The sequence below is a fragment of the Pelmatolapia mariae genome, linkage group LG7, assembly GCF_036321145.2.
Source record: "Pelmatolapia mariae isolate MD_Pm_ZW linkage group LG7, Pm_UMD_F_2, whole genome shotgun sequence".
In the NCBI taxonomy this organism is placed as follows: Eukaryota; Metazoa; Chordata; class Actinopteri; order Cichliformes; family Cichlidae; genus Pelmatolapia; species Pelmatolapia mariae.
The window spans coordinates 10,952,435-10,969,758 of record NC_086233.1 but is presented as its reverse complement, the minus strand read 5'-3'; the positions used below and the strand labels follow the sequence as shown (position 1 = coordinate 10,969,758).

The 17,324-nt window shown below is 38.4% G+C and overlaps 1 long non-coding RNA gene across 1 annotated transcript; it reads right to left on the bottom strand.

The window, feature by feature from the left end:
- Nucleotides 1–3,255: 3,255 nt before the first annotated feature.
- Nucleotides 3,256–13,231, bottom strand: LOC134631956 (uncharacterized). Its single transcript, XR_010094426.1, has 3 exons — nucleotides 13,146–13,231; nucleotides 12,307–12,385; nucleotides 3,256–4,079 (listed from the first exon to the last, which is right to left on the bottom strand). It is a non-coding gene; the product is annotated as an uncharacterized LOC134631956 (long non-coding RNA).
- Nucleotides 13,232–17,324: the final 4,093 nt, after the last annotated feature.

The following is a 17,324-nucleotide window of genomic DNA, read 5'->3' as shown; positions in this document are numbered from 1 at the left end:
ATTAAAGCAGGTGGTTCTGTCCTCTGCAGAAATGCTGGTGTTCCATAGTGATGTAAAAGTATGTTAATAATCTTTAAACAGACACTCGCTGATCCTGTAAGAGCAGGAATTTAACTACAAACCCTCATAGTTCCCATCAGTATCATTCATTCTGCTCTGCCGCAATGGTCACAGTGGCTAGTTTAAGTACGTTTGCCCCATAGAAATCCACTGATGTTCAGTGAGTCCCTTTGATACATATTTAGACCTTCATAATTTTCAGGGTGCATGAGTGTTATATCTCCATCTCATCCTAAACATTTTGCCAACATGTAAAAGGCATATGTCCACAAGATTTTGATTTGTTTAATTTTAATTGAAACTTGTTTTATTCTGAATAAATGTGTGAGATGGCCCTCAGGCCTCTAAATCCACGTCCAGGTTTGGGTGACTACTTGGATTAGGGGAGTATTATTTAGAGCAATGTTTGTCACTTTGGTTAATTGCTCAACTCAGGCCGTTTTTGTTCAGTCTTTTTCTAACTGAACTTTCACATTTAACATGCTAACTGAAGCCTGTAGAGTCTGAGATGTAGCTCTTTGATTTTCTGTATTGTACAGTCTGACTTAGGGGTGAATTTGCTGGGATTGGTGACTTGCGTTGCATGTTTTGAATAATCTTCTTCAGAGTAGACTTTTGGTGTAACCTGATAGTGAATGAAGAAAACTATAAAAAGCTGCTGTGGTTTTAATTTTCCAAGAGAGGTAATGCACATAATGCAGAGACGAGCGCACGGGGGATATCCAAATTCTAGGAAGGCAGCCTGCTGCTGTACACAGGCGGATTCTTCTCAGTCATAGTTCTTAACAACTTGACTGTTTTCTCAAACCACACAAAGAGTGCTGTTTCCATTCTGGGAAGTCTACTCTTGGTGTAGGTAGCTCTTCAAATTATAAGTAGCTATATATGAGCAGCTATATTAGCTTTGACTTAACATATGTTAAATAGTATACTTTCCTGGTTTAAAATTTATGATGGCTCAAAATTCAAACCTTACAAATTAAAACCCTGAATCATCACCACTTGTGTGAACTACAAGGGTGCCATCATTTTTCTTTTCAATCCATTAAGTATCACATTTTCCACACTGAGCAAGAAAGGAAGTAAGCTCTTCATGGTGACCCCAGAAATTTTAATGTATCACTTTCTAGCATACTACTGACACTGCTCAACATCTTTTTTTTTTCTTTTTTTTTTTGCCTGTCCCGTTTGGTTCTTTTGCCATCAGAATTATTGTCTAAAGACAAAGAAAGATGCCCAACGGATTTACTTTACCAAATGGACCATCCCAGCCTTGCCGTATTGATCTATTTGATTCACCTTTGCTTTTATTGTTTATTTTGTTTTATTTTCACTTGCTAAACATGGGACAGATTTGACTGGGGAAAAGAAAACGGAGAAAGAAAGAGGGAAAGAAAAACAGCGGGGAAGAGGAACGGTGATAAAGGGCAAAAAACAAAAACCAACAAAACAAACAAACATAAAATACATATATCAATCACCTGGATCACCTGTTAGGAAAGAAAAAAGAGAAAACAAGCAAAAAAAAGAGAGCAATATAATAAAAAACATCATCGCGATGATCTATGTGAATATAACAGTAAATACTAAATATTGAATATTATTGTGCAGCACGTAAGATCGATAGCGCACATTGTGCTTTGAGGTAGGAGCCAAAAAGGGTGTAGTTTGTTTGTGTGAGCACCCTTGTGTTCACCTGTGAGCATGAGCGCGCTTGTATTTAAAAGGTTCCTTCATGTAATGATCTGCTAGAGGGTGTGGGGGGCCATAGCCCAGTCCTACAGGTCATGAAGCAGGTATGGAGGAGATCCAGGCTCCAGACATCCAGAGGCCCTCAGAGCACAAGAGACCAAGGAAGACCAATGAAGAGGCAACCGTGCCACTATCCCCGAACGAGCTGAGGAGAGCCCCAGATGAGGGGTTGCAGTGACATGCCCGTGAGCTCCGCTGGCAGCCAGCTGTGCCAGAGTGACCGAGGGGGGGGGGGGGGGGGTCACTGCTCGACATCTCACAGTACAGTATAAGAGTCCCGCCACAAGGAGACACTAAGTGCTTTCAAACCAACAGTTTCTGCTTCCAAAGCGGCGCCAGTCGTCACCACCGATCATCGTACTTATGTAACATAGACTGTGGATGCATGTTTAAGTTGATACATCACTTAAAGCCACCACTGTTCAGGCATCACATCTGTCCATTAGGTTTCCCTTTCATACTCAACATTTTTATCCCTGGGTACTAACTTTTTTGTTGTTGTTGACTGTTTATTTATTTATTTGTATGTTTGTTTGTCTAATGCTCTTGTTGCACTGCTAAATATGCTGTAGCCAACATGATTTATAAAGGTATTATAAAATCTAAGAAATTACTGCATTATTTTACCTACTCTTATTAAACTCACTTTCCTAAAAACTGATTGCAGCTTCTACCTTGTGATGTCAATGCACTGTAAAAAAAATATTGTAGAATTTACGGTGAATTACTGGCAGCTGTGGTTGCCAGAATTTCACCGTGAAAAATAAATTGTAAATGTAGAACACAAAACGGTATCCTATTTTGGTAACCTTAAATTTCACAGTAAATAATAATTATTTCTTTTACAGTAAATGACTGAATTTAAACATAAATTCATGTGAAAACAACAGACATTCCGTTAAACTGATTACAGTCTTACTTTGTAAAATATAGTGAAACTGTATAAACTAATACGGTATCATACCTAAAAAGTTGAATATTACGGTAAATTACTGGCAGCTGTGGTTGCCAGAATTTCACCGTGGAAAATATAGTGATAATGCAGAATACATAACGGTATACTTTGTTGATAAATGTAAAATTCACAATAAAGAATCATAAACCTGTTCATGGTAACTCATGTAAAAGCAACAAACCTTCCATTAACCTGATTACAGTTTTGCATTGTAAAATACAGTGAAACTGTATAAAATAAACATTAAAAAGTTGAATACTGGCAGCTGTGGTTGCCAGAATTTCACCGTGGAAAATATAGTGATAATGCAGAATACATAACGGCATACTTGTTGATAAATGTAAAATTCACAGTGAATACATTTTAATAAGCTTGTTTACCGTGTCCTATTGACAAAGCACAGAAGAGCTGTATAATACAAAACATGCCTTTTTATTTAAAAGTTCATTTTTACATGAAATTATTGGCAGCTGTTGCAGACAGAATGTCGTCTAAAAAAATTAAGGTCCAACAAATGAGGTAATAAACATAATAGGGCTAACTGGCATAAAACTTACATTCTTTGACTTTTTGTCATAATTTGCTAGAAACATTAATAAAAACCAGTAGAGACAATGATTAAATTAAATAGTTAACTTCCATCCATCCATTCGCTTCTACTTATCCTTTTTCAGGGTCGCGGCGCTGGAGCCTATCCCAGCTGTCATAGGGCGAGAGGCGGGGTACACCCTGGACAAGTCGCCAGTCTGTCACAGGGCTAACACACAGGGACAGACAACCATTCACACTCACATTTACACCTATGGGCAATTTGGATTAATCAATTAACCTATCCCCACAAACTGCATGTCTTTGGACGGTGGGAGGAAGCCAGAGTACTCGGAGGGAACCCACGCAAACATGGGGAGAACATGCAAACTCCACACAGAAAGACCCCGGCCTGATGGTGGAATTGAACTCAGGACCTTCTTGCTGAGCAGCAACAGTGCTAACCACCGTACCACCGTGCTGCCTTAAACAATTAATACTTAATAATCAAATTAATGACTAAAAAGGCACTGATCTAATTAATATCAAACTTAATACAACTAAAAACAAATAAGTACATAATAAACAGTCAAACAAAATTTAAAACACTTGATACTTGCAGTGGTTGCCAAAGTTTCTTTTTATCCAGATTGATAGTAAAGGGCTTTCAAAACAGTCTCTGACAGTGTCTGAGGAACTGGAACAGGTTTTGGATCAATGTGCTGGAGGACTGGCATGTTGTTCTTCAGATGCTCGCTGTAGATTAGCATTCTTTCCTTGCAGTCTGAAAGCAAATACAAAGCACAATAAAGCAAACTGACAATTTCAAAAGCAAATATACAATCTTACATCTAATAGAGCTGACTCAATTAATCGTATGATTTACAATTGTGATGCATTGTGGGAAAAAAAGCATTCTTAATCCATTCAGAAGAAACTAATCGATTATTAAATACAGTCCCGATCAAAAGTTTAAGACCACTTGAAAAATGGCAAAAAAAACAAACATCTTTTGCATGGTTGGATCTTAACAAGATTCCAACAACATGCAACAAGCAGAAATGGGAGTGAGACAAAACATTTAACTTACATTTCACAAACTTAAACTGGGACAGGCTGTTTTACAGCTGATCAAATGTTTAGGACCACATGCCTTTAAAAGGTCAAATCTGTGCAAAACTGTGGATTCATTGTCATTTTCTGTCAGGTAGTCAGACTGTCAGGATGTTCTGATGGCAAAAGCAAAAACAACTTTCCTTGTTGAACATGGTCGGCTTGTTGAACTGCATAAGTAGGGTCTCTCACAGCATGCCATCGCTGCTGAGGTGGGATGCAGTTAAGATGGTCATTTCTTAAATAATCCTGGGTGTTATGGAACAAAAACGTGAAGTGGAAGACGTAAAAAATCCTCAACCCGAATTAAGGCCATTAGTGGTGCCGATTGCACCCCCATAACCATCAAATGGCATCTGAGACTGAAGGGCTTCAAAAACTAATTCTCTGATGAGAAAAAAATATAAACTTTTTTTATTCTGTAAAAAAATGCAACCTTGATGGTCCTGATGGTTTCCAACCTTACTGGCATGACAAGCAGATCCCACCTGAGATGTTTTCTTCGCCCTACAGACGAGTGGGTGCCACAATGATTGGGGAGATGCTTTTTCCTTCAGTGGAACAATGGAGCTTCAGGAGGTGCAAGGGTGTCAAAAGGCTGTAGGCTATGTCCAGATGTTGCAGAGAGCATCCCTCATGACTGAGGGCCCTCATCTCTGTGGTAACGACTGGGTTTTTCAACAGGACAACGCTACAGTACACAATGCCCACAGGACAAAGGACTTCTTCCAGGAGAATAACATCACTCTTTTGGACCATCCTGTATCTTTCCCTGATCTAAATCCAACTATGAATGGACAACAGTTCCAGACAGTAGACGCCCTTCGTGTGGCCATCTTCACCACTTGGAGAAATGTTCCCACTCACCTCACGGAAACGCTTGCATGAAGTGATCAACAAGAACAGCGGACCAATTAATTACTGAGTTAAAATTTGGAACTTTCTGTTTTGGGGGTTTACCCATGTTTTCTGGAGGTGTGGTCCTAAACTTTTGATCACCAGTAAAACAGCCTGTTTCGAGATTTGCACCAGTTAAAAGCTAACAACCTGAGGGCTTCCGGTTGACGGCATGTCGGAATAGTCGCTCTTCACAGGGCTCCTACTTTTATCACAACTACTTGATAATTTCTCACTACCCGCTATAAAGTGTATTGTATTGTATTGGCGGTATTGTTTGTCCGGTGTAATCTGCCAAGATGACCAGTAGAAACACCAGGAACCAGGAGCAAAAAAGAGATGAGCTCGGTGCGGCTAATGAGGCTATCATGGCTATGCTAAAGTCCACGCTGGATGAGCACAAAGCCTCGCTTTCGGCAGAATTTAAGACATCCGTTCAGCGACTTGAAAACAAGTTGGACAGCATCCAAACTACTCTCAACAGCCACGACCAACGGATTACAGCTTTGGAAATCATGGCAACAACTACAAATACGGAGCTCCAGGACGTGGTGGCTAAGTTGGCAGTAGTGGTGGAGGATAACGACAAGCTGAGAGCTAGGCTAATCGACGTCGAAAGCAGGAGCCGCCGCAACAACATTCGCCTACTGGGGATTCCTGAAAATATTGAATGGCCTAGGCCAACTGTGTTCTTTTCTCAGATGCTTGTGGACATATTTGGAGTGGACGTTTTGAAAACGGCCCCGGAGTTGGACCGAGCCCACCGGGCGCTGGTAGCAAGGCCAGGCCCCAACGCGAAACCCCGAGCGGTTGTTGTCTGTTTCCATAGCTACCAGACCCGCGAGCTCGTTGTGCGCAAAGCTCGGGAAATGCGGGGTAAACTGAAATATAAGGACACCCCTATCCACATTGTCGAGGACTATTGCCCTGAGGTGCTGGAACAACGGTCCGCTTACCGCGAAGTTATGAAGGAGTTGTATGATCTTGGACTCAAGCCTCAACTCCGCTACCCGGCCAGGCTGTTTGTTGTGTCTGACGAGGGGAGCCGGAGACGATTGGCGTCACCAGGCGACGCTCGGAGCTACATCGCCTCACACCGTCCCCTGAGTTCTAACATTCTGGGAACCTGATTTGAGAGTTATGGCTGGATCCTGCCACTCCAGTAGAAGGACTCATGACATTTTAGTTTGAGGTCTGCTACCTAGAGGACAGTATGGTACGAGTAATTCTAACCTCATTGTTTTTTTCTGTTTTTTTTTTTTTTTTTTCATATTTTCCTTTACAATACCCCTGTTTACACTTTGTTCTAATATCGCTGTTGGTATGCTAGTCTGCTACGTATATATATGTGTATACTGTTTTACTTTATATAAACACACTCTCTCATCATTATTACTTCTCCTACAGTCTGATTCCTGGCATGCACAAATGGCGGACAACAATACCTTAGCCTGCCTTTTTTGTGCTTTTTTTTTTGTCCGTTTTTGTATAGTAAGATACATCCTAGTTTCTAATTATTTTTTATTTTATATTTTATTTAATTTTTTTTTTTTCTAGCGGAATATTGAATAGGTATATTTTCATAGTGAGACCTTGCCACTACAGGGAAGCCCTTTGATAGAGATGTTGCATTCGCAAGTGTTGTTTTTGGGGATTTTCAGGTCCAATTCATGTTTTTGTTTTTTTTTTGTTTTTTTGTTTTTTTTTTTTTTTTGTTTCTTGTTTGTTTGTTTTTTTGTGGGGTTTTTTTTTGTGGGGGGGTTCTGTGTTTTTTCCTTCTTTCTTGTGGTTTTTTTTTGGGGGGTTCTCTTCTGTTTCTGTTTTTTTTGTGTGTGTTTTTCTTCCTTTGCTCTGTTCACAGTTTATTATCTCAAATACAGACACCAGTTTTCCTCTGGCCATTGTCAACTCGTCAAATCAAAGACCTGTCTGAATACAGTAAGGTATGTCAAATACAATCAATGGTCTTAGAATTGTCTCCTGGAATGTGAGAGGTGTGGGGAATGCAACCAAAGTCAACAAAGTTATGGCGCATTTACAGCAGCTTAAAGGAGATGTGTTTTTTCTTCAAGAGACTCATCTCTGCAATAAAGAAGTAAGGCGACTCAAGAGAAACTGGATCGGCAATATATATCATTCTAAATTTAACGCCAAGGCTAGAGGGACAGCCATACTTATTCGTAATAATATTTTGTTTGAGCAACATAAAGTTATTGCTGATCCAGATGGCCGTTTCACACTTGTGTCAGGAAACTTGCAGGGCTCACTTGTGATACTGGCTAGCGTGTACGGGCCGAATTGGGACGATGGCTCTTTTATAGCTAAATTTTTCTCTTCACTCCCAAATTTGGAAAACTATCATCTTATTATTGGAGGCGACTTTAACTTTGTTCAGGACACTCTGTTGGATAGATCGTCAACTAAGGCCTGTTCCCTGAGTAAATCTGCTAAAAGCCTAGAATTTTTCAAATCTCAGTTGGGGATTGTGGATCCATGGCGACATGCGAATCCTAGTACTAAAGCATTTTCCTTTTTTTCTCATCCCCACCATACATATACACGCATAGACTTTTTCCTTGTCGATATCAGGTTTCTCTGTAAAATTAGTCATTGTCAATATCATGCTATCGCCATTTCAGATCACTCACCAGTTTCTTTTGAGGCGGTATTAGCGACCCCGTCTCGACCCATTAAACATTGGAGATTTAATTCTAGCCTGTTGATAAGGGATGACTACACAAATTTTTTGAGATCACAGTTTTCACTTTTCCTTGAGTTGAACGACTCTACTGAAGTGTCAAGAGGTGTATTATGGGAAACGTCGAAAGCCTACATGAGAGGCCAGCTTATAGGCTTTGTCTCAAATTTAAAGAAGAAAGAGTTATTTTACACGTCCAGTTTATTGAATAAGATCAAAGATCTAGATGGCAGATATGCATCAAATCCAGAACCTAACCTCTACACAGAGCGTGTGAAAGTTCAAGCTAGTCTCAATTTAACCACCACTGCAACAGCTATGGTTCAACTAATTAAGACTAAGCAACGCTTCTTTGAATCCGGCGATAAGGCAGGGAAACTCCTGGCCTATCAAGCCCGTGCCGAAGCAACCTCCAAGCTAATCCCAAAGATCAAGTCTGCTGCGGGCGACATAATATTGGACCCAGAGGGAATTAATGAAATATTTGTTGGTTTCTATTCCAATCTGTATACTTCAAGCTCTCCCCCTTCACCAGAAAAAATTCTCCAAAATATACATTTTCCAAGAATAGATAGAGATCTGACGAAGGGATTAGGGAGACCTATTACCTTAGTAGAGATACAAGAAGCCATTAAATCTTTAAATACAGGTAAATCGCCGGGCCCTGACGGTTACTCTGCAGAATACTATAAAGCCAATTCTGATCTTATGGCACCATTGTTGAAAGATATGTATAATGAAGCCTTTTCAAAATGTCAATTACCCAAGACTTTGTCCGAAGCTACTATCTGTTTAATCTTGAAAAAAGACAAGGATCCTCTGTTGTGTAGCAGTTACAGACCAATTTCTCTTTTAAATATTGATTTTAAAATACTATCTAAAATCCTCGCACTTAGGTTACAACGTGTTTTGCCACAAATTATTGCCTCTGATCAGACGGGATTTATGGCCGGCAGGCACTCATATGACAATTCAAGACGCCTCTTGAATATTATTTATACATCGTGCAACTCAATTCCAGAGGTTGTGGTATCTCTTGACGCGGAGAAAGCTTTCGACCGCGTCGAATGGAGCTTCCTCTATGAGGTGACGGATCGGTTTGGCTTGGGGGCTGACTTTATTCTTTGGGTTAAGTTACTATATTCTTCGCCATCTGCCTGTATTTGTACTAACAACAACTTGTCTTTGCCCTTTCCACTTGAGAGGGGCACTAGGCAAGGATGCCCTCTCTCACCCCTTCTATTCGCCATTGCCATCGAACCTCTTGCAATATGGTTGCGTTCAGAGGATAGATTTAAAGGTATTACAAGGTTCGGTGTGACCCACAAACTTTCCCTGTATGCAGATGACTTGCTCCTGTACATTTCTGACCCTTTAAACTCATTTCCGGTGCTTTTTGATATACTGGACCAATATGGTACATTGTCAGGATATAAGCTCAATTATCAAAAAAGCGAGTTGCAACCCCTTAATTCCCTGGCCAGAGCCCTTCCCCACTCAATAGTGCCTTTTAAGTGGACAGAAACCGGATTTAGATATCTAGGGGTTTTTATTTCCTCTTCTATACCTAAAATGAGGAAAGAAAATTTTCTATCCTTATTAGAAAATGTTGGGAAAGAGTGTGACCGTTGGACTTCTCTACCATTGTCAGTGGCGGGGAGAGTTAACTTGATAAAGATGAGTGTCCTCCCAAAATTCTTGTATCTTTTTCAACATGTCCCAATTCTTCTTACCAAGGCATTTTTTGACAAGTTAGAAAAAATTCTGTCACATTTCATATGGGGAGGGAAACAAGCTAGAATCCGTAAGTCTATTCTTCAGTCCTTTAAAACTGACGGTGGTCTTGGTCTGCCCAATTTTAGACACTACTATTGGGCAGCTAACATACAAAAATCTTCACATTGGGTTCATAACGACCCCCCTGTACCAGCATGGGTACAAATGGAAACTGCATCTAGCTGTTACTCATTATCATCAATACTCAGCTCACCACTCCCTTTTTCTCCAACCCTTGTTGGGGAGAATCCAATAGTTAAGGAAACGGTAACTATTTGGCGACAGTTCAGAAAATATTTCGGGCTACTTGGACCATCTTTGCTAACACCTTTATCAAAAAATTGTAATTTTCCACCTTCAAACACTGATGCGGTCTTTAGAAGTTGGAGAGATAAAGGACTAAGGACGGTCAAGGACTTATACAGTCAGGGCACTTTTCTATCCTTTGCTGACCTATCATCTAAATACGACCTGCCTAACTCTAACTTTTTCCGTTATCTTCAGACTAGAGATTTTGTAAAAACGCAGTTTCCTCACTTTCCCAATAGGCCTCCAGAAACAAGTCTAGATATCATCCTGCAGACGAACCCTCATCAAAATAGACTGATATCAGCCTTGTATAAAATGCTAGATGCTTTGGTCCCCAAATCCATTTCTCATACTAAGCTGAGATGGGAGGAAGAGCTACAGACAACCCTACCAGAACAGCAATGGGATTCTGCATTGAAATTGATTCACTCGTCCTCAATTTGTGCCCGTCATGCTTTGATTCAGTGCAAGGTGGTCTATAAAGTACATTATACAAATGACAAATTATCTAAAATCTATCCAGCCGTTAGTGATGCCTGTAGCAGATGCGGACTATCGCCTGCCAACCATGTCCACATGTTTTGGTCTTGTTTGAAACTGAGTGCTTTTTGGAGGAATATATTTGACACACTTAGCCAAGCATATGGCCAGACTGTCCCTCCTAACCCACTCTCCGCAATTTTTGGTATTCCTCCCGACTCGAACTTATCTAGCCCCCTCAAACAGGCCCTAGCTTTTACCACTTTACTAGCTCGGAGGCTTATACTGCTGAAGTGGAAGCTCCCCCATCCCCCAACTCATGACCAATGGGTGAGGGATGTACTCTTTAATTTAAAGTTGGAAAAACTTAAATTCTCTCTAAAAGGTTCTATTAGGGAATTCAACAAAATCTGGAAATCATTTCTCCTTCTGGTGGATACCATCATTTTACTTCCTGAATCCGAACTGAACTGAGTGAAGCTACATTATAAAATGTTTTGTTTTTTGTTGTTTTTGTTGTTGTGTGTTCCCTTCTTTTTTCTTTTTTTTCTTTTTTTTTTTTTTTTTCTTTTTTTTTTTGTATTTGCTTTATTGTGGGGGGGGATTGTTGTTATCTAGAGGTTATGCTTGCTATATATATATATGGGTTTTGAGTCGGTTTTTTTTTTTTTGTGTGTGTGTGTGTGTGTGTGTGTGTGAGGACAGAGACTGGCTCTCTGCCGTGTCTTGTCTAGTGTGGACCTGATAGGGGGAGAATTCGGGTTGGGGGGGTTGGAGGGTATAATGGTCATACAATTGTTCTGAAATCAAGATTAACCTTGTAGTTGCTAAATTTGTATGTCATCGTTGAAATCAATAAAACAAGGTAGAATAAAACAGCCTGTTTCAGTTTAAGCGTTGTTTTTAATAAATTGCATGCTCAAAAAATGTTTTGCCTTACTCATATTTCTTCTTGTTGCATGTTGAAGCTGTACTTGGAACCTTCTTAAGATGCAACCATGCAAATATGATTTTTTGCCATTTTTCAAATGGTCTAAAACTTTTGATCAGGACTGTACAACCTAAAAATAACAGCAATTTGTTTTCTTCAGCCACATACATCACAGTGGACCAAAAAGTGCAGTTTGTGTTCAGACAAGTTTTGAGCTATAAAAAAGTAGCTTATATGTAACCTCCTTTATTTGTTGATGAAAAGAAACAAACTGAAATGAAGTTATCATGATGCACTGGGAAAAAAATTATATTTTTCAGCGCAAAACATCTGTAGTTTTCTAATAAAATCTCTGTTACTGAGCCTCACAGGTCCTTTTCTTCTGCTGCTGCGCATCACAGCCAGCAGTGGCTTCGCACATGCGCGATTGGATGCAGTGGGGTAAAAATCATCTGCTCCATCTTCCATTCCACCACGTCATCAATCATGAGAGGCAACAGCCTTAAAAAGTTCCAGTTTTATATTAACTGTGCTGAGAGTTTGTTTGAGGACTGATCTCACACGGCTTTGAAGAGGTATCAGAGTCAGAGTATTTAAACTGTTTGATGCTCCAATTCAGAATGGAGTAGGTGAACCATTCTTTTTTTTTTTATTCACAAAAAATTTATGAAACAGCGCAACATCACATGACAAAATTCCATAAAATCTTGTGTCCTAATCAAAATGGCAAACCTGGCTGACAGATGTGAAAATATTTTAAACAGTTGAAAACTGACTCAAACTTAACTCCTTTTATATCTGGTGTACCTTCAGTCTTGAGGTGTTCAACAGGAGAGTTGTACATCTCTATGGTGCATTCTGCTCCACACTGATTTGGATCACCACCCTGAAAAACAGATTGCGTCATTAAACAGTATCTACAGAAATGTTGTGTACCACTAAAGCAGAGGCCACCAGTGCAATGTAAGCCCAAATTATCTACAGCATGCAAAACAAGGTTCCTTTAAATACAGTTTTATCTATTTATTACCATAACGTAAAGGATGAACAACTTCAAAGGCATTTTGGTATAGCAGTAGTTTGAAACATAATGGATTTTGGTAAAAAAAAAAAAAAAAAAAAAAAATACTACTTTTGAATATCTGACCATCACTAAAGTCACACACTATATCTGATGAAGACTCAGCTGATTCCTCACCTGTTACACATTTCTGGATCCCTTGACTGCCTCACAAAGCTTGGAAATACCCTCAGCAGATAATGTTGTTTTAGTTTTAAGAAGTGTAGTGAGCTTATTCAGAGTATATGACTGACCCAACTCATATTTTTTTTTTAATTTCCTCTACAATGGTCAGGATGGCAGAAGCAGGTCGCAATAAAATACATAACCCCTCAGTGACTTCACTGACTTGGCACAGAAATCAAAAAGGAACACTGTCTTTAGCTGCTTTTGGTAAATTAAACTGGCGTTTGTTTCACAGTAAAGCTAGCTAAAATCTTCAACCTGCTGCATTAGCATGAACTTTCCAGAAACAAACAGGACTGAAGGCGAAGCCTGTAACAGAGGAACGCTTTCAACGCAACAAGAAAACTAAGCGAACTATGGTTACAGCTGATATACGTTTCAAGTGTAATGATATACTTACATTGAAAGAGAAGGTTGTTGGTTCGGTGCAGGCTGCTGCTGGGCTCCCTTGCTGAGCAGGAGTCTGTCTGACCGTCCGGTCTGGACCGTTAGAAGTGGCGCTATCTTCTTCTTCGTTGGTTTGGTTTTAAATATTTGGCGCTTCCAAGGAGTATTGGTGCCCTCTGCTGTTGCAGTACCTCAAAGTCAGACAGCTATTTCTGACAACATAGTAGCCTCCTCGTCTAAGTTCATGTATATATATATATATATATATATATATATATATATATATATATATATATATATATATATGACGGTTTAGACACATGATGCATTTTCTCCCAAACGTGCATGGACTTTAAGGAAACTGATTGTTACAGCTTTTATAATACATTCGTTGACTGCTCTTGACCTTGAAAACTACACCAATTTATTAACATTATTTCATTGTTTTTTTGTATTTCATTTTGATCAATTAATTTTAATTTCAGAAGGTGGTATCACAGTCAAACAGATTGAACACGGACTGAACACTGATAAATCCATGATTTAAACCTCCCTATAACACAAAAAATTTTTTTTTCATTGTAACTGTGATATACTTGGTAAGACTCTAGAACTTAAAGAAATATACATTTTTTTTATTAGTAGTAATTGTTTGTATGTACTGTTAACATATACTGTTTTATCAAACAGCCTGAGGTTATTGATATTAAAAACATTTCACCGTAACTTTCACATTAATTCTAACAATGTTTTCACATTTTGTTAAAATTAAAAGTATGGTATGTTTTAGGTAATTAATATACAGTTGTAAATCGTAAATTCAAATGAAAAAAGCAGGAAAGATTGTCATTCATACAGAGTTATTATGTAAATTGTAGGGTGATTAATTGTAAATAATGTTACAGATTTTTCCTGTTGTTTTCAAATACAATGGGCCATATTACAGTACATTAATATATTTTCAACATATTAGGAGTGTAAAAATAAAGGCAAATCACCGTTTTTCAATTTACAGAAATGTAATGTCCATATTACAATCAATTATTTTTTTTGATTTAATGGTAATTTTCCGTTGCCATTTTACAGTTATTAACTGTAATTTTTATGTACATTTCTTACAGTGTGGTATGTCTCTAAATTATTTCATATCATTCATGGGAGATATGCTTGACAAATGATAAGTTAACAAGTCACTGCTACCAGCTTAATCAATTCATTGGGGCGACCTGCGTGTTGTATTGCATTGTCTGATTTGGTCATAGTGTGTAAACACCTCTAGAGGCCACTGTTGTATAGCTGTTGCAAACTGAATGTGCCCGTACCAGAGGTTATACTTAAAATGGCAGCTGCCAGGAAGTCTCTTTGGAAATTTGTGTTCGCCCTTTATGAAATACATATGTTGTATTACAAGGTACTAATGCACCCTTGCATTGGTAAAATAAATTCTACTAGAATAGCTGATACTCCCTTACAGAAGATTTATTTTGACCTTTCTAAAGCCTTCTTTAAAATTTAGAAAATAAAATGAAAACAGGCATATCAAAACAAGCCTACCAGAAATACTACTCTGCATTACATCCTAACACTTGGCTAAATCCTAATATGTAATTCTGGTTTAATAGTTTATTACACTAAATGTGATTATGCACTGAAAAAAAACATGTTGGGTTTACTTAATTCAATAGTGGACATTGGTTGCACACAGATGTTTTGCTTTGGCAGGAGCTTAAACAATTGAGGTGAATTAACACAAGTTATTCATATTCAATAAACCTGTGCAATTTGTGTTGATAAAATTTGATTGAAACAAAATATTCAATTTGAGCTCCTGGATATTTTAATCCTTCACAATTTTCACACTTTATTCCAACACTATTCAGTAACTTTTACCCAAATACTATTTGGTCACTGAAATACTATATGTTATCTTCAAATTACATGTTGGTATTATATTCCAAATACACAATTTTCCAATGGAGGCCTTATAACAGATTGTACCTTGTTATACAATATTTGAAAATTAAAACAAACAAAACACTACATTTTCTGAAATATTATGAGTTTTTTCTTGTTTAAAAACAAACATTTTTATACTACTTAAACACTAAAGTGACCCTCCAATGTGATGACAGTGCCAGCAGTGGCCCACAGCTCATTTAACGCTTTCTCCTAATTGGCTTATAATAGTCTCTCATATGTATGAACTATGTAGGCTATCTCTATTTTAAAATAATGAGTGGGCAATGAGAGCATCTCCTCACGGTGTACTTTACTGACAACAGGACAACAGGGAATACAGAGAACTGACTGAGGACTTTGTCAACTGGTGCCAGCAGAACCACTTCCAGATCAACACTCTGAAAACCAAGGAGCAGGTAGTGGACTCCACCTACACCAGTGAACATCCAGAGAATGGGCATTAAGATAGCTGACTCATATAAGTGATCTGACTAATAAACGGATCTGGAGTAACAACAGAGAGTCCATCTACACAAAAGGATAAAGACGGTTGTATTTGCAAAAGAGAACTCTTTTGGAAGGGAGCAGGGAGAGCTCCTGAAGACCTTCTCGGACGCAGTGGTGGTATTGTCCATGTTTTATGGTGTGGTCTGCTGGGGATAGGAAGAAGTTGAACAGGTTCATCAAGAAAACTAGCTCTGTTCTGGGATGCCCTCTTGACCCAGTGGAGGTAGTTATCCCTGTAGATAACAGCTCCCACCCCATACAGGTCACCCTGACAACACTAAACAGTCCCTTCAGTGACAGGCTGCTGCACCCACAATGTGCCAAGTGGACATTTTGGAGGCCTTTCCCTCCAGCTGCTGTCAGACTGTACACTGCACAACAGCAGTGAATGTACACCACATATGCACACACTGGGGTATTTACATATGTCAGTGTGCAATACCTGTTAATACCTATTAACACCCAACCACTGCACTATGAAATGTTTCATTCTTCTAATAGTAATCTGTATTATTACATCATATATAAGTATATGTATGTAGATATATATAGATGGCTATAGATATAGATATATAGACTTACATATATAAGTACATATCTATTTCTTAGTCTATAATTCTTCTATTTTTGCATAGCATTATTGCTGTTAGGTATGCTGTGTGTGTTCATTTGTTCCTGCCTTGTGTACTCTGCTGCAGTAACAATTTGAATTTCCCAACTCTGGGACTAACAAAGGTTATTTTATCTGAAATGTATCTAAACCCAGCTGATATCTGGCTACATTTTCTGCTGAGCATCCAAATCACACTGGACTGAAGTTTACACACTGTATAATGCCTGATTTCTTGTAAATATTTAACGATGGCCTTATGAAATATATATTGATAAAATGTTTACCAGGCCACAGTGAACAATGAAAAATAAACAAAATTAAAACAAATAATTAAAAACACTGAAAAACACTCAAAAATATCTTTTTTTTTTAGAGATGTCTTAACCTGGTTATGCTGTACCATCCAGATGAAGACGTGAGCCAAAGATCCTTTAAGTTTCATTTAATGAATTTACCTTTTCCTACATATGAGAAATGATCTGGTTTGAAGTAAATCGGGTTTTGTATATATGTAGCCTCGGATGAGCATGAAATTTCATTTTTGACCTGCTTAACAGCAGTCTCAAATAATAAAGTCTTGGTGTTACAAAATCAATTAACATGTGCTGCAACTGAAATATGACACCAAAGGCCACTCTTAATACAGACAGAAGTCAGGTAGTCAAAAATCTCCTGTTCTGCTTTTTGTATTCTGAACTTCTTGAGTGGACAGCCAACAATCCTACAAATAGACTAGAAGATTTGCTTGAAAGGTTTGTTAAAACAAATAACTGGACCTTACTTGTTAAGCTCAATGTTCTCACTGCCACATGGAGACTTTCAGGTTGTTACACTTGTTATACGTTTACTAGCACAAATGCATGTTTTTGACTAATAAATGTGCATTAATTTTAGGTCTAAAGTGTCTAAAATCTGTAGTGTTTGAACTTTGAATGTGTGATGACAAAATAAAAAAACAAACAAACAAGTGATCCATGTGATGAAAGACTGGCATAATTTGATTCATAAGACTTTATTTGATATTCACATACTGTTTAGCAGAAAACAGCTTTAACAAAGCAAACTTGGTGGAAAGGACTAACACCAAGCTTATCCATCTTTTCCTGTAAAAAA